Source organism: Anabrus simplex, unplaced genomic scaffold (assembly GCF_040414725.1).
Source record: "Anabrus simplex isolate iqAnaSimp1 unplaced genomic scaffold, ASM4041472v1 ctg00000130.1, whole genome shotgun sequence".
In the NCBI taxonomy this organism is placed as follows: domain Eukaryota; kingdom Metazoa; phylum Arthropoda; class Insecta; order Orthoptera; family Tettigoniidae; genus Anabrus; species Anabrus simplex.
This window is the reverse complement of record NW_027130079.1, coordinates 107,985-123,083: the sequence shown is the minus strand read 5'-3', so window position 1 is coordinate 123,083 and position 15,099 is coordinate 107,985. Positions and strand designations below refer to the sequence as shown.

Genomic DNA, 15,099 nt, shown 5'->3' with positions numbered 1-15,099 from the left:
AGGAACGTTATACAAGGTCAAGCGGACACGATTACTAATGGGACGAAGGCGAGCTTTAGAACGAAAAACAATAAATTGAGTTTTATGGGGGTTAAGGGTGAGGTGCCAGGAGTTAAACCAAGACACCAATGTATTAAGATATGTTTGAAGACGAGTAGTAAGAGAAGTAAATGTACGACAGAAGGCCAGAATGGCCAGATCGTCCGCATATTGATATAAACGAAGGGGAGGGGAAGGATGAGGAAGATCATAAGTATACAAGATATAGAGGAGGGGGGAAAGAGGAGAACCTTGAGCAACACCGGAAGTGAGAGGGAAAGTATAAGATCGAGCACCACGGATAAGAATTGTTGCTGTACGACAATGAAGGTAATTAAATAAGAGACGAATAATCGTGATAGGAAGAGGGAGGTGACGGAGTTTGTAAAGAAGACCGGCATGCCAAACAGAATCAAAGGCCTTAGTGACATCTAGACAAACCAGAGCCGCCGGGCGGTGGGTAGGAAGATAGGCGGAAAGTGAAGATGTGATATGAAAGAGGTTATCATGAGTAGAGAAGTGAGGACGGAATCCGGTTTGAGAAGAAGGGAGAAGACGGAGGGAATGAAGATAACGAGAAAGCCGACGACACAGAATGCCTTCAAAGATCTTAGAGATGACAGGGAGGAGTGAGATAGGGCGATAAGATGTGACGGCGGAGGGGGGTTTATGAGGTTTTAAAAAGAGGAGAATGAGAGCATGCCCCCAGTGGGTAGGGTAAAAACCCGTATAGAGAAGAGTGTTATAAATGGTACACAGAGCATTGTGGAGAGCAAGAGGGGCTTCGCGGATATGGCGATAAGTAATTTGATCAGAACCGGGGGCAGTATTGCGTTTATGACTAAGGTAAGAATGAAGTTCATGGGGGGTAATGGGGACATTGAGGGGGTGAGTATAGTCCACATCACCAAAATGTACAAAAGAGGGTTGAAGTTGAGGGAGGTCAGAGTTAAAAAGTTGCAGTATCGTAGGTTCATCAGGGTGAGTGAACTGGGGAGAAGGGGAGGGAGAAAAGACCTGAGAATAATAGTCAGCAAATGTGTCAGCTTTATCTTTGTTAGTAAGGGGAGTAGTAGTGGGAGTATGAATTGGGTAAGTAGGCAGAGGTTTATGGGTTTTTGTTAAACGATGAAAAGTGGTCCAAAAGGCACGGGAATCTTGCAAGTCAGGGAAAGAAGAACAGGCAGTAATCCAGTATTTTCGTTTGAGGGCTTTTATATACGAACGGGCATGGCGAAGTGTACGACGGTGTTCAAGGAGGGTGGTAGGGTCCCGAGTTCGAAGATAGGAAAAGTGGTAATCATGGGCAAGTTGTAAGAGGGCAAGTGCTTTGGGAGGAATAGGGGGCTTGGTAGGATGATAAGAACGACGGGGAATATGTAGGTGATCTGCAACCTGAAGGGCATGTTCGACGTGGGTAATGAACGAGAGTAAAGTGGGCATGGACGTGGGAGGAGGAAGGTCATGAAGGAGGTTAGTAATGGTAGTACGATAGGCGGACCAGTTGACATGAGTGAATCGACGGGTAGGAGGGGGGCGGGGAGGGGGGAGATGGGTGAAATATGAAAGATTAGAAAAAGTAAGAAGAGCAGGAAGATGATCAGAATCAATATAGAGACATTTATCAATTTGAGGGAAAGGGGACAAGGAAGGGGACAGGACAAGGGCATCGGGAGTGGTTTGGGAGATGGGGCGGGTGGGGAAAGGAAAAGGAACCTGTATGCCCCGGATTTCGGATAGTAACGTGGTAAAAGCATGAGATTGAGTAACATTATAAGAATGAATATTAATATCGGCAATAAAGATATAGTGCGGAAAGGTCGAATCGATATGATGGAGAAAGTCTATAGGAGGAGGAGTGCGAGGGGGCAAATAAAGCGTTACTATAGTTATAGGGGAGTGGTTCGGGAGAAAGGTTTCAAGAATAAGGTATTCCCGGAAATTATCACTAAAGTTATAATAATGGCGTTTAGTGGTAATGTGACGTCGTATGCCAATGGCAACGCCACCACGAGTTTCATATATGCGGTCAGCACGATGAAGAATATACTTAGGGAAATGAAGGCGATGAGTGGGGTTGAGAAATGTTTCATTTAAGACAAAGATGTCCGGGTCATACAGGTTGAGGGAAAGGTCCAAAAGCGCACGATTGGAATTCAAAGAACAAATGTTAGTAAAATAAAGAGTGAAGATGTCATTCCACTAAGGGAACATCAATAAGGGGAAAAAATGCAAAATGCATCTTGTTCCCCGCATATGTGACATCCAGATGGGTGTTGAAAACCATTCGCGCGGCAAGTTGGACCTGACTGAGGATAAGAGGGCGGTGAAAGGGAAGGATATTCTGGAGCACCATCGTTACAAAACGAATGACGTTCTCAGAACTAGGTTCAGGAAGCCGGGTGTGCTGGGAGGGAGTGGGGAGGTCCTGGGAAACAACAGGAATAACAGATTCAGGTTGGGAGGGCTCGGGAGCAGGACGGGATTTACATTTGTAGGAAAAGGTAGGATGAGGTTGGGAACACGTAAGACACTTGGGAGAACCCTTATTAGAACAACTATCAGTTGAATGTTCCTGGCTGCAAATTGCACATACCTGAGGATGCTGACAGGACTGGCCAGGAGGGTGGTCGTAACGCTGGCACCGGTTACATCGTATGCGTTGCGGCGGCGCCGCACGGGAGGGCTCGATGCGGTGACGACGACCATAGAGAACGACGCCATCGCACAGGAGGTTGTTGATGGTAGCAAGTTCGGTGGCTATAATGCGGACGAGGCTGGTAGGTCCGCGGGCGTTCTTGATACGTATCGCCTTTTCCACCAAGTGGCCCCCAAGTTGAAGTTGGGAGAAGATCTCACCATCCGTCCAATCCCGATCGACGCCATAAGCCACAACAGAATAGGATGGTGGCCGACGGGCGGGCAGCGTGGGGCGGCGAGGTGGTGTCCGGTGCGGCATATTAGTGGCTTCTGCGCCACTGCCAAACTGGGCCGGTCCAACAGACGACATGAAATATTGGAAGTAAGGTTTGTTCGTCTTGATATGAAAGGCCCCTTGACGGGTGCGTTGAATCTCGATATCATAGTCCAAATGCTTTGGGGTGAATCTCATGAGAATCTGATAAATAGAGCGGGTGTTGGCCTTAGCAGTATCTATGTTAGACAGTTTCATGAGGTAGAACGTAGGTGGTGGTGTATGGGTGTGATGCTCGAAACTCCGTTGACGAATATTGGGTGCAATAGCCGGGTTCTGCAATGCGTGAGAATAACTGCGAACATTGGGAGGCCGATAAGAGTCCAGAGGCGATTGCAGAAGTGATGGTGTAGGAGAAAGAGGTGCCGTGGCACGTCTCTCCGGTGAAGCCAAGCGTTTAATGCCTGAAACATGAGTATCGGCCGAACTGGAACCAGTGTAGGTGGAATCAGAAGACTGAGAAGCCACGGTTGTTCCACAGATCTTTTTCCGTTCTCCCAGAGGTTCAGGAGAAAGACGACGAGCTTGTTTAATTTGTTCTGATTCCATCTCAGGCGACGGAGGCGGTAACGAAGCTGAAGCCATCGAAAGGTCTGGAAGAGTCCCAGTGAAGAAAGGAAGTCGCCAATGTTCTTGAGAAGATGCCGAAGCTTCCACTAGAAGATACTCGAAGATTCTAGAATAATCCGAAGAAACACGCGAAGTCATCCACTAATCGACAATATATAGGGTGAGGAGTGCGCCGCTTCGTCTCGGCAAACCGAAAAGGGGCTGCAAAACTACAGGGAGAGACTACAACCAGCCCGTGATGGTTTGAATACATTAACCTACGGTCTAATAGGGCGCACCTCTCTAGGTCGAGAGGATCACATCCCTAAACGCACGACTAAGACACAGGATACCGCTATCTCCAACTCGACACTCATTTCACTCCTGGCGTCAAATGGGCCCAAGCAACGAGCCTCGCCGCCCGGGTCGCAGCTTGCGCAAACCGCCGACAGAGCGCGCAAATGTAACCGAATGTCAAATGGGGCAGGCTCCTTTCTTCCTTTTCTCCCCAGCAGGTGGCACTTCACGCAAATCTCTGACGCCGCCTTGCCCTTACCTGTACTACTACTCCGCACTATGCGATGCCATGTGCCATTGAAACTACTGCTCAACTATCACCCCTAGCGCCAACACAAGCCAAAGTCCAAAACAAACGAACTACAAGTTTTCCGCCAATATTTACTTTAGAAACGTCTTCCCAGGAAATGCTGCCGTGTGTACCTCGCCCAGGCACCCCATTCGATTACTATTAGAGGCTTTTTAACGCGCCCCGCTACCACTTCTCGGCCATGTGGCCAAGATCAAAGTGTTCGCTTCTCGGCCTCTTGGCTAAGATCGATGTGTACTATGTTCTTAGCGACAACTCGAGCAAGATGGTAAGTTCTCGGCCTCTTGGCTAAGATCAAAGTGTAGTATCTGTTCTTATCAGCTTAATTTTGTGACCCTGAATAAGCAGGAAAAGCAGGGTTCTCGCTTTTTTAAGCTGAATATTGGGCTGGTAAGGACAGCGCTCGCTTGGGTCGCTAGGAACGATTAGCGATCTAACGTGTGGTTCGCCTGCCACCAGGAGCGTGCCAATGATCTGGCCACTGCGGGCTTAGTGACGACCTAGCCCGCGCTTATCAAGGTCCAGTGAGGCGGCCAAGGCTCCTGGTGGTTGAGGGTTTCACCCTAGGGCTGCCCACATAGTTTAGTGGAGTGCGAGTGAGTGTGTGTGTGAGTGCGGGAGTGAGTGCGAGAGTGGTAGGGGGAGTGAGAGGTGAGTGAGTGCGAGTGTGACTGAGGGCTCCTAAGCGGCCCGGGTGGTCCAGTGGTGCACCGGCCCGGGTAGTTTAGGGGACTGAGTGGAAGTAGTTTGGCACGAGTGTGGGAGTGGCAGGGGGAGTGGACGGTGTGTGAATCCGGGTGCGAGCAAGTGTCCTAGGCGGCTCGGGTGGTCCAGTGGCGCGACGGCCCGGGTGGCTTAGGGGACCGAGTGCGAAGAGTGACTTGAGCGTGGGAGTGAGTGAGTCTGAGTGCAAGTGAGGGCCCTAGGCGGCTCGGGTGGTCCAGTGGTGCACCGGCCCGGGTAGTTTAGGGGTCCGAGTGTGAGCGGGTGTGAACGGCGAGTGAAAGTGGGAGCGACTGCGGGAGTGGAAGCGAAGGTTGAACCCGGCTGCGCGTTCGGAGCCAAGTGACCAGTGTAGCTCAGTGACACAAGTGTCAAGGCCGGGTAGCCTAGTGGTGCGAGTGCTTCTGTACGAGTGAGACTGTGTGAGGGCCTGTGTAGTCCAGTAATTTGGCCGTGTGAGTGCGTGAGTCAGTTCAGCCTTGTTGTGTGAGGATAGGAGCGGGAGTGAGTACTTGAGTGTGTCTGGGATCGACTGTTGAGCGTTTTGGAACTGTGCAGTAGCGCGATGAACATCACGAGGAGCTCCGATGATAATGTGGGTGAGACCCTGGATGTGAGTGGTGCGGGGACGCTCCCCAGTCTGCGTGGCAGGCTTAGTCACCCTACCTCCACCCCGGTGCCTCACCCGGATATGAACCCCGACGCTGCTGTTTTTGTTCCTGTTGCAGGTGGCGAACAGCGCGTTGGGACACAGATCATCTTCAGGCTACCATACACCACCACGAGATGGCTCTGCCCTGCCTGCACTGCACCACAAAAAACGTTCAAGCGCCAGGAGGATCTGATCAAACATACGAAGAGGTTTCACCTGGCACGAGGATGTACGCTGGAGGTGGTTTTTGAATGCTGTGGCCTGCAATTCTCAACTTCTGTCAACAGATACGCGAAGAAGCAGGCCAACAAGCACTGGGGAGAGGCACACCCTGACCAGTCCATCGACTCCGTGACGCAAGGAAGATGTCGCCTCACCATCTACGGTGACACCAACAGAGTCTACACGACGCCTGGCCCCTCTCCCCGACGCTCGATCCTGTCATCACCACCAACTATCCGTGCGTCCCCTCGTCCTTCCCCGTCGGTCCCTACCACCTCCACACCGCTACCCCCAGGCAGACAGCGGCCAAGAAGAGCTCCGGCCAACCCACCACCGCGCCCGGCCTCCACCAACCGCCTCCAGAGGGTGACTCCAACAGATGAAGAGCCTCCCCGCCACCACGATGAGCGTCGCCCCACCATCTGCAGCGACGTGAGGCCCCAACAGGAGCTGCTTGACAACCCTCCCGGGAAGGCTACTCCTATCGAAAATCAATTGTGCCTCCTTTCTCCCCAGGCTCCCCCCCTGGACGTCCCTACCTCTGGTTCACCACCACCCTCAGGCAGCTCACTGGCCGAAACTGCTACCGATCCTCCTGGCAGACACACTCTGAGAACATCGACTTCCAACACCGGCCCGACCAGGCAACACGATGGAGACCCAGTGGCCCCACCTCCGGACACCAGAGCCACGGACCAGCACTCCACCTTAGCTGACACGACCACCACGACAACACCGAGCGAGCCCGAAGATATATCGACGCTCAGAGCGGCATCCCCGACACGGAGCAACGATGGCGGCCTCTACGGGATTGAACATGACACCTCTGACGCTGGAGAATCCTCAACCACTCCGACAAGTCCATCTAGCCAGAACAACAATGGCCCACCCGCTGGCACACTACAACCAAGCCAGTTCCAACAAGAATGGATGGAGAGATTCCAACTCATCGATGACTGGGAGGTCTTTGAGACGGCCTGTGGTGATCTCACCGAAGCCGTTCGCAGCAGAACTCATAAAACACCGACCGCTGCGGACGTACAGAGGAATGAAGAGAACCGACGGCAGAACCGGGACCCCTCATTCAATCGTCGACGACGCAGGGGTGTTCCCCAATTTGACCCCAAAGAGGCCGCCAAGATTCAGCGTCTGTACCGCGTGGACCGGCGCAAAGCGATGAGGCAGGTTCTGGGACAGGAATCCCCCTACTGCATGGCCCCCCAAGAAGAGCTGGAGGAGCACTTCGTGGGAGTTCATCGGGCCAGGGACGGCTGTTCCACCGACCCAGCTGAAGAAAGAGTACCGAAGCTACCAAGAATCGAGGACCCCATTACCATCGACAACATCCGTCCAGAAGAGGTGGCCCTCAAGTTATCCAAGGCCCCTAGCACTGCACCTGGGCCCGATGGTATTACATACCAGCAATGGAGGCAGGTCGACAAGGATGGGTCTCTACTCGCGACCATCTTCAACGTGTGCCTTCGGTACTCTAGAGTCCCCGCATCCTGGAAGCAAAGCAGGACAGTGCTTATTTTCAAGAAAGGCGACCAGGATGATCTGTCAAACTGGAGACCTATAGCCCTTTCCAACACCATCGGAAAGATCTACTGCAGCATCATCGCAGCTAGGCTGGGTTCGGTTGCAGCGGCCAACAACATCATCTCACCCCAGCAGAAGGGATTCATGCCAGCAGAAGGCTGCATCGAGCACAACTTTGTGCTTCAAGAAATCCTGGTGGATGCTCGAAGAACAGGAAGAGAAGTCGTCATCGCCTGGCTTGACCTTGCTAACGCCTTCGGGTCAGTGCCCCACTCCACCATCCTTCGGGCACTGACCGACATCAATGCAGGCTCTCACCTCGTCAACATAGTGAGCGATTTATACACCGGTAGCACCACCAGGATCCGGTCCACGACGGGTGACACCAACCCCATCCCCTTCAACGCGGGAGTCCGGCAAGGCTGCCCGCTATCACCGATCCTCTTCAATATCGTGATGGAATACCTCCTTCGCACCGCCACCGACGTTAGTAAGACTCATGGATACGACATCAGAGGCTACACCGCATCTGTCCTGGCCTTTGCAGACGACATCGCCCTAATAGCCAGGTCAGAGGAGCATATGAGATCCATGCTCGAGAGGATGGGCAGTACCGCGCGCTGGCTCGGCCTCGAATTCAAGCCGCAAAAATGTGCCACACTCCACATGAGGAAGAAGACCACTCTCGCCACGGGATTCACCATCTCCGGGGGAGCCATGGACACTCTTCGAGAAGGGGACTCATACCAACACCTTGGAGTCCCAACGGGTTTGAAAGTGGACCAAACCCCGAATAAAGCCATCGAGCGGATTGAAGGAGAGGTCGACGCAGTCTTCAATAGCCTCCTCGCACCGTGGCAAAAACTCGACGCCCTGCGCACCTTTATCATCCCGCAGCTCGAGTTTACGCTACGGTCGTCCCGAGTGAAGAAAACCCTGTTCCACCAGCTAGACAGGAAAATCAAGACCGGCGCTAAAACTGTCCTCAACCTTCCGCAGCGTGCAAGTGCTGAGATCGTGTTCATCCCAACGCGTCAAGGCGGTGCTGGACTTCCACCGATAGCCGACATCTCAGACTTGGCAGCCATTAATCACATCTTTAGGCTGCTAAGTTCTAACGATGAAAGCATCGCGAAGCTCGCGCTGGAGGGCCTCCGTACCACCGTAAAGAAGAGGATCCTGCAGGATCCATCACCGAGGGATATGGCCACCTACCTCTCCGGGTCCATGGAGGAACCTTTCGACAGGGACTCGGGAGACGTAGGCACACTCTGGTCATACGCGAGGTCGGCAACCCGCCGGATGCAGAAGAGGATCCCAGGACTACGATGGGGATGGGCAGAGACGCTCAAGAGATGGGAGCTTCACCTCCCCCACCCAGAGACCGTCACTAGCGTCGCTGATGAAGGATCGCGTCGCGACATGGCAGCACTCCTCCGCTCATGCCTCACGGAGCACTATCGCCATCAACTGACATCGAAACCTGATCAGGGAAAGATTATACGAACCTCGTCCCAGAACATCCCATCTAATCACTTCTTACAGTCTGGGAGATATACGAGATTCGCTGACTGGCGGTTCATACACCGTGCCCGCCTGGGAGTGCTGCCCCTCAACGGATGCTGGAGATACGACAGGGCTAACAACGACCGCCGTTGCCGCAAGTGTGGCGAATTAGAGGAGACGACGGCCCATGTTATGAACCACTGCCGTCCACATCTAGCCACTATGACAAGGAGGCACGACGCGATCCTTGACAGAGTTGCCAAAGCCGTACCTGCCAGGTCGGGAGCATGCCGCAAGAACCAACAGGTTCCCTTCGACGAGCTCACCGGGTCAGGCACTAACATCCCTCAGGACATCAGAGCTCAAAGACCTGACCTGGTAGTCATCAACAAGGAAAAGAAGGTGATAACAATAGTCGACGTCACTATCCCGTTTGATGATGGGTACGAGTCGCTACAGAAGGCACGTGAGTCGAAGAAAACCAAGTACGAGCCAACTGCGAGGATTTTACGTGACGCCGGCTACACTGTGAATCTGGACGCCTTCATTGTGGGCTCGCTCGGTACCTGGGACGGTGCCAACAGTAAGACGCTACAGTACTTGGGCATCAGCAAGTCCTACTCTAAGATGATGGCCAACCTGTGCGTGTCTGACTCAGTTCGATGGTCCAGAGACATTTACGTCGAGCACGTGACTGGCCACCGGCAATACACCTGAGCGGCTGCAGTGTGGTGCTGAACACTCCAAGTGTGGTGACAGTGCGTGTGTTAGTGATCTGTGTCAGTGTTGTGAAGTGAAAGTGGAGCGCCCTTGCGCAACTGAATGAATGAATCTCCACTAGTGAACGAGTGTTTTCTTATGCTAATTGTATATACCTGTATATAATTATTTTATGTGGCTGTGTATTACTGTATGTATTATAGGTAGTGTACATCTGTGTATATCAGTGGGTGTGCAAGGAAGCAATGAATGCTGTTAGAATGTGAGATCGAATGAAGTACGTCTGTTAGTATGGACGAGTGCATTGTATGTCTGTTAGTATGGATGAGTGCGAGTACGAAGCCAAACACTTACAAGTCCATTGTAATAAGCTGACCTGTAAATACTATCTCTTATTTTATTGTGTATTGTATGCATGAATGGATGAGCAAATGATAGGCAACATCAGGGTCGTGTCAACTAGGAATCAATTTAGCTCAGGCCAAATGCCTAGCGCACTGGAAGGGTCCAACTAACACATGGTCCTAGGTTAACAGTGGGCAGGGCACCTCCACCCAACCTCAATCCCACTTAGGCCTGTAAGGGGGTCACGGGGACTCAAGGGTGGGAGAACGTTGGACCACTTCCAGATGCCTTTACATCTTAGAACAGAACACCAAGTGAAACGCGACACTGATGACCTAAGCTGAAAGAGTGCGCGAATGAACAGTGGCATGCCTAGTTCCGGGTTAAACCCAAGTATTATAATCTAGATTATTTTATACTTAGCACCTACCAGCAAGAGCCACACGGACTCAAACAATTGATATAATAGTGGACTCACCAGCAACCAAGTCATATTGCATTGTAAATACCTATGTTCAACTCTACCAGCAGCCTGTCTATATATTGTATATGTCAACGCTTGAAATGTAAATATTTAAATATTTAATAAAAAAACATTTAATATGTTCTTAGCGACAACTCGAGCAAGATGGTAAGTTCGGTGGTCGCTAGGTGTCGCTCGCCTGCTACTGAGGGCGTGTCAGTGATCTGGCCACTGCGAGTCTCAAGACGTTGAGGCCTGCGCTTATCACGGTCCGGTGAGACGGCCAAAGCCCTCGGTGGTATAATGTCAAGCCCTTGACGGCTCACGTGGCTGAGTGGTGAAAAATAAAAATGAAAAAAAAGGACGCACTTCATGCAACCAGATTTTAAAGTGGAAACTGAACTTGTAATCAGAATAATTTTAAACCTTGTAAATTCTAAATGTACAATTTGAGGCACTTAGCCGAAGGGCCGACGCGACCCCCCCCCCCCCCCTCACTCTCCTCTAACTCCATCAAACGTACTGGCCGAGGGAACCTTTCTCAGCCTAGGTGCCGGCGCTACCGCTTCTCGGCTTTTTTCGCCGAGATCAAAGTGTACATGTGTTTCTTATCAGCTTAATGGGGCCTCTGACCGCTGTCACGAGCAGAACTACGCTTTGACTTGGTCTTGAGCGTAATCTTCCATTGGCCAGAGTTTAGTATAGTCTGGTTCGGTCCACCCTGAAACAAGATAAAAGCAAAAACTAAGTCGAATATTCTGGTAACCTTTTTGTTTCTTAGAAGTAGAAATTAATAATAATAATAATAATAATAATAATAATAATAAAATAATAAATCCATATCCATGCATGCGTTTGTTCTATTCCTGGCCTCAATTCTTCCTCTGTAGCTCTTTTGTAGGTTATAAATATTACCAGTTAGAAGAAGAATGAGAAAGAATTTTTTTTTTTCAGAAGAAAAGAGGAAACGAAAAATAATCTCTCTAAGGGTCATAGCGGTATGTATCACCTTTTTTTTACACGAAAAAAAAAAAAAAAGGTTCTCACACTCATCCGAATGGAAACGTCTGTGAACAGGGAGAAAGAGATACTCTTACGATCTGAAGGGTAACCTCCGCTCTGCTACGTTACAAGAAACGGGCTTTCCGTTTCTTAACAGCAGGCAGGAGTATGCCCTCACACCGTACAGCTCAAGGATATTGTTTGGAATTGTTTCAGCAAAAACATGGGGAAGTGCAAAAATCACAAACCTTTATTTCTCTCCTGTAAACAATTACAAGTACATAAACCGACCCCTTGGGGTATCGAACCCCTTCCAGTCACAATTCTTTGGTTTATTACTAAAAAGTCCGGGACAGCGCGAACGCAGTCCCGACTACCAAAAATTACGCGCCCGAGATATCCACATTAGGGATATTCGCAGGGGTCAACCCAAGCGAAGTGCAATGCAAGGGCCTCACCCTGGGGGAACCGCCTTCTTGATCACGGTAACCCCTACGCCAGGTAAGTATGAGGAGTGCGCCGCTTCGTCTCGGCAAACCGAAAAGGGGCTGCAAAACTACAGGGAGAGACTACAACCAGCCCGTGATGGTTTGAATACATTAACCTACGGTCTAATAGGGCGCACCTCTCTAGGTCGAGAGGATCACATCCCTAAACGCACGACTAAGACACAGGATACCGCTATCTCCAACTCGACACTCATTTCACTCCTGGCGTCAAATGGGCCCAAGCAACGAGCCTCGCCGCCCGGGTCGCAGCTTGCGCAAACCGCCGACAGAGCGCGCAAATGTAACCGAATGTCAAATGGGGCAGGCTCCTTTCTTCCTTTTCTCCCCAGCAGGTGGCACTTCACGCAAATCTCTGACGCCGCCTTGCCCTTACCTGTACTACTACTCCGCACTATGCGATGCCATGTGCCATTGAAACTACTGCTCAACTATCACCCCTAGCGCCAACACAAGCCAAAGTCCAAAACAAACGAACTACAAGTTTTCCGCCAATATTTACTTTAGAAACGTCTTCCCAGGAAATGCTGCCGTGTGTACCTCGCCCAGGCACCCCATTCGATTACTATTAGAGGCTTTTTAACGCGCCCCGCTACCACTTCTCGGCCATGTGGCCAAGATCAAAGTGTTCGCTTCTCGGCCTCTTGGCTAAGATCGATGTGTACTATGTTCTTAGCGCTTCTCGGCCTCTTGGCTAAGATCAAAGTGTAGTATCTGTTCTTATCAGCTTAATTTTGTGTCCCTGTAATTCAGGAAAAGCAGGGTTTTCGCTTTTTAAAGCTGAATTCGAGCTGGTAAGGACAGCGCTCGCTTTGATTGCTAAGCTCGACTAGTGATCAAAAAGTGTGGTTCGCCTGCCACCAGGAGCGTGCCAATGATCTGGCCACTGCGGGGCTAAAGACGTTTAGCTTACCGCGCTTATCAAGGTCCAGTGAGGCGGCCAAGGCTCCTGGTGGTACAGGGTTTCACCCTAGGCTGCCCACTTAGCTTAGTGGAGTGCGAGTGAGTGTGTGGGAGTGAGTGCGGGAGTGGGTGGTGCGCGAGAGGTGAGTGAGTGCGAGTGTGGCTGAGGGCTCCTAGGCGGCCCGGGTGGTCCAGTGGTGTGCCGGCCCGGGTGGTTTAGGGGATAGAGCGTCAGTGAGGGAATTGTGTGCGAGTGGTAGTAGGAGTGCGAGGGGAGTGAGTGAGACTCCTGAGCGGCCCGGGTGGTCCAGTGGTGTGCCGGCCCGGGTGGTTTAGGGGACGAGTGCAATTAAGTGTGTGGAGCGATTGAGTGAGCGTGTTTCCTAGGCGGCTCGGGTAGCTGAGTGGCGTGTCGGCCCGGGTAGCTTAGGGGACGGAACACGATTGAGTGCGTACTTGAGAGGGAGAGGAAGGGAAGTGTGTATCTGAGCGCGAGTGAGTGCCTAGGTGCCCAGGTGGTCCAGTGTTGCGACGGCCCGGGTGGCTTAGGGGATCGAGTGGGTGCGAGTGTGCGGGAGTGGGAGCGGGTGTACATCGGAGTGTGAGTGAGGACCCCCAGGCGGTCCGGGCGGCATAGTGGTGTGCCGGCCCGGGTGGCTTAGTGGTCAAGTGTGAACACGTGTGTGTGTGTGAGCGCGATTGTGTGTCGGGTACAAGCGGCCCGTGTAGTTTAGTGGCTGAGCGCGAGTGTGACCTAGCGTCGCAGAGTGGGAGTTGACTGAGCTGCTAGTGCGGGTGAGTGGTAGTGAGCGAACGGACGGCATGGACGGTGGTAGGATGAGTGCTGCTTCTGACTCGGGTGAGTGCTCGGGTGTGGCCGGTGCGGGGGCGTCCCCCAGCCTGTCTGGCAGGCTTAGCCACCGAGCTTCTACCCCTGTTCCCCCCCCGAGTCTGAATGCCGACGCTACTGTATTTCTACCTGTTACAGGCGCGGAATCATTCGTCGGCACCCAGCTGCACATCCGGCTACCCTACACATCGGGGAAATGGTCATGCCCGTCCTGCACTATACCGCAAAAGACCTTCAAGCGCTACGAGGACCTGGTGAAGCACGTTAAGAAATTCCACGTGGTGCCGGGAGGTTCCTTCGATGTGGTATTCGAATGTTGCGGCCTGACGTTTAAAACTTCTGAGAACAGGTACGCCAAGAAACTGGTGAACAAGCACTGGGAGGCAGAACACCCAGAGGAGCCTATAACATCTGATGCTCCAACGAGATGCCGCCTCACCATCCACGGCGACACCAGCGAGAACCAAGCGACGCCTGGTACCCCTCCTCGCAGAAGCCTCCTGTCCACTCTAAGAAGGATCCTCACACCCCCACGTCCTTCCCAGCGAGTCCTCACCACAACTGGTCCACCACCCCCAGGCTCACCTGCGACTAACGAAGACACAGTCAACCTCCCAGTGCAACCAGCACCCACTGCCAACCCACGAGAGGTGCCAACTGTGAATGATGACGCAACCCGCCGCCGAGATACAGGCCGCCCTACCACCTGCAGCGGCACTGAACGCCAACCTGCGACGCCTGGATCCCCTCTCCCGAGTGCATCCTTCCACCACAGTCACTCTACGGTCCTCCCGAACCTTTCCTCAACCCCGTTAGTCCCAACCACAGCCTCCCCAACACCTCCAGGCCTTGGACTATCGGAAGAGGAACAGGATGACCTGCCCGAGCACCACACCCCTATGGATCAGCACATCGATAGATCACCGTACGATCCTGCCGGAGGAAGTGCCCGAGGTACGGAAGACCAAATCCAGGACGAGCCGCAGAACACCACCGGCCAACCAAGAACGAACACCGGCGACGCCACGAGCTACACACCGACGCCACCGAGTGAGCCCCACCTAACTGTACCGACGACGACGACGACGACGACGACGACCAGAGCGCCCCTGAATGACATAAATTCTAGCGGCCCCCAAGGAGAAGCAATTGAGCCCCAACACGCTCCGGATACGGAAGACGGCGCTTTACCAGCAGCTGGCAACCATGAACTCAGCCAGTTCCAGACTGAATGGCTGGAGAGAATCAGATCTATAGACGAGTGGGAGGTTTTCGAGAGAACCTGCGCCGAACTCACTGAAGCCGTTCGTAGAAGGGTAGATGAACAACGAACATCTACGAACGCGCAGAAGAGGGTCGAGGACCCAAACAGGCGACCTCGTAACCGACCACCCCAGCGCCGACGTCGAGGGACCCCTCAGTACGACGCCGAGGAGGCCGCTAGAATTCAGAAATTGTACCGCGTGGATCGGAGGAAGGCAATGAGGCAGATCCTCCAG

General features: G+C 52.4%; 2 non-coding genes and 1 pseudogene across 2 annotated transcripts; 2 read left to right on the top strand and 1 right to left on the bottom strand.

Annotated features, from left to right (window-relative positions):
- The first annotated feature begins 4,437 nt into the window (after positions 1-4,437).
- Positions 4,438-4,574, top strand: LOC137503515 (U2 spliceosomal RNA; annotated as a pseudogene).
- A 7,114-nt stretch (positions 4,575-11,688) lies between these two features.
- On the bottom strand, positions 11,689-11,850 carry LOC137503466 (U1 spliceosomal RNA). Its single transcript, XR_011019149.1, has one exon. It is a non-coding gene; the product is annotated as a U1 spliceosomal RNA (small nuclear RNA).
- A 671-nt stretch (positions 11,851-12,521) lies between these two features.
- On the top strand, positions 12,522-12,710 carry LOC137503509 (U2 spliceosomal RNA). Its single transcript, XR_011019187.1, has one exon. It is a non-coding gene; the product is annotated as a U2 spliceosomal RNA (small nuclear RNA).
- The last annotated feature ends 2,389 nt before the right edge of the window (positions 12,711-15,099 follow it).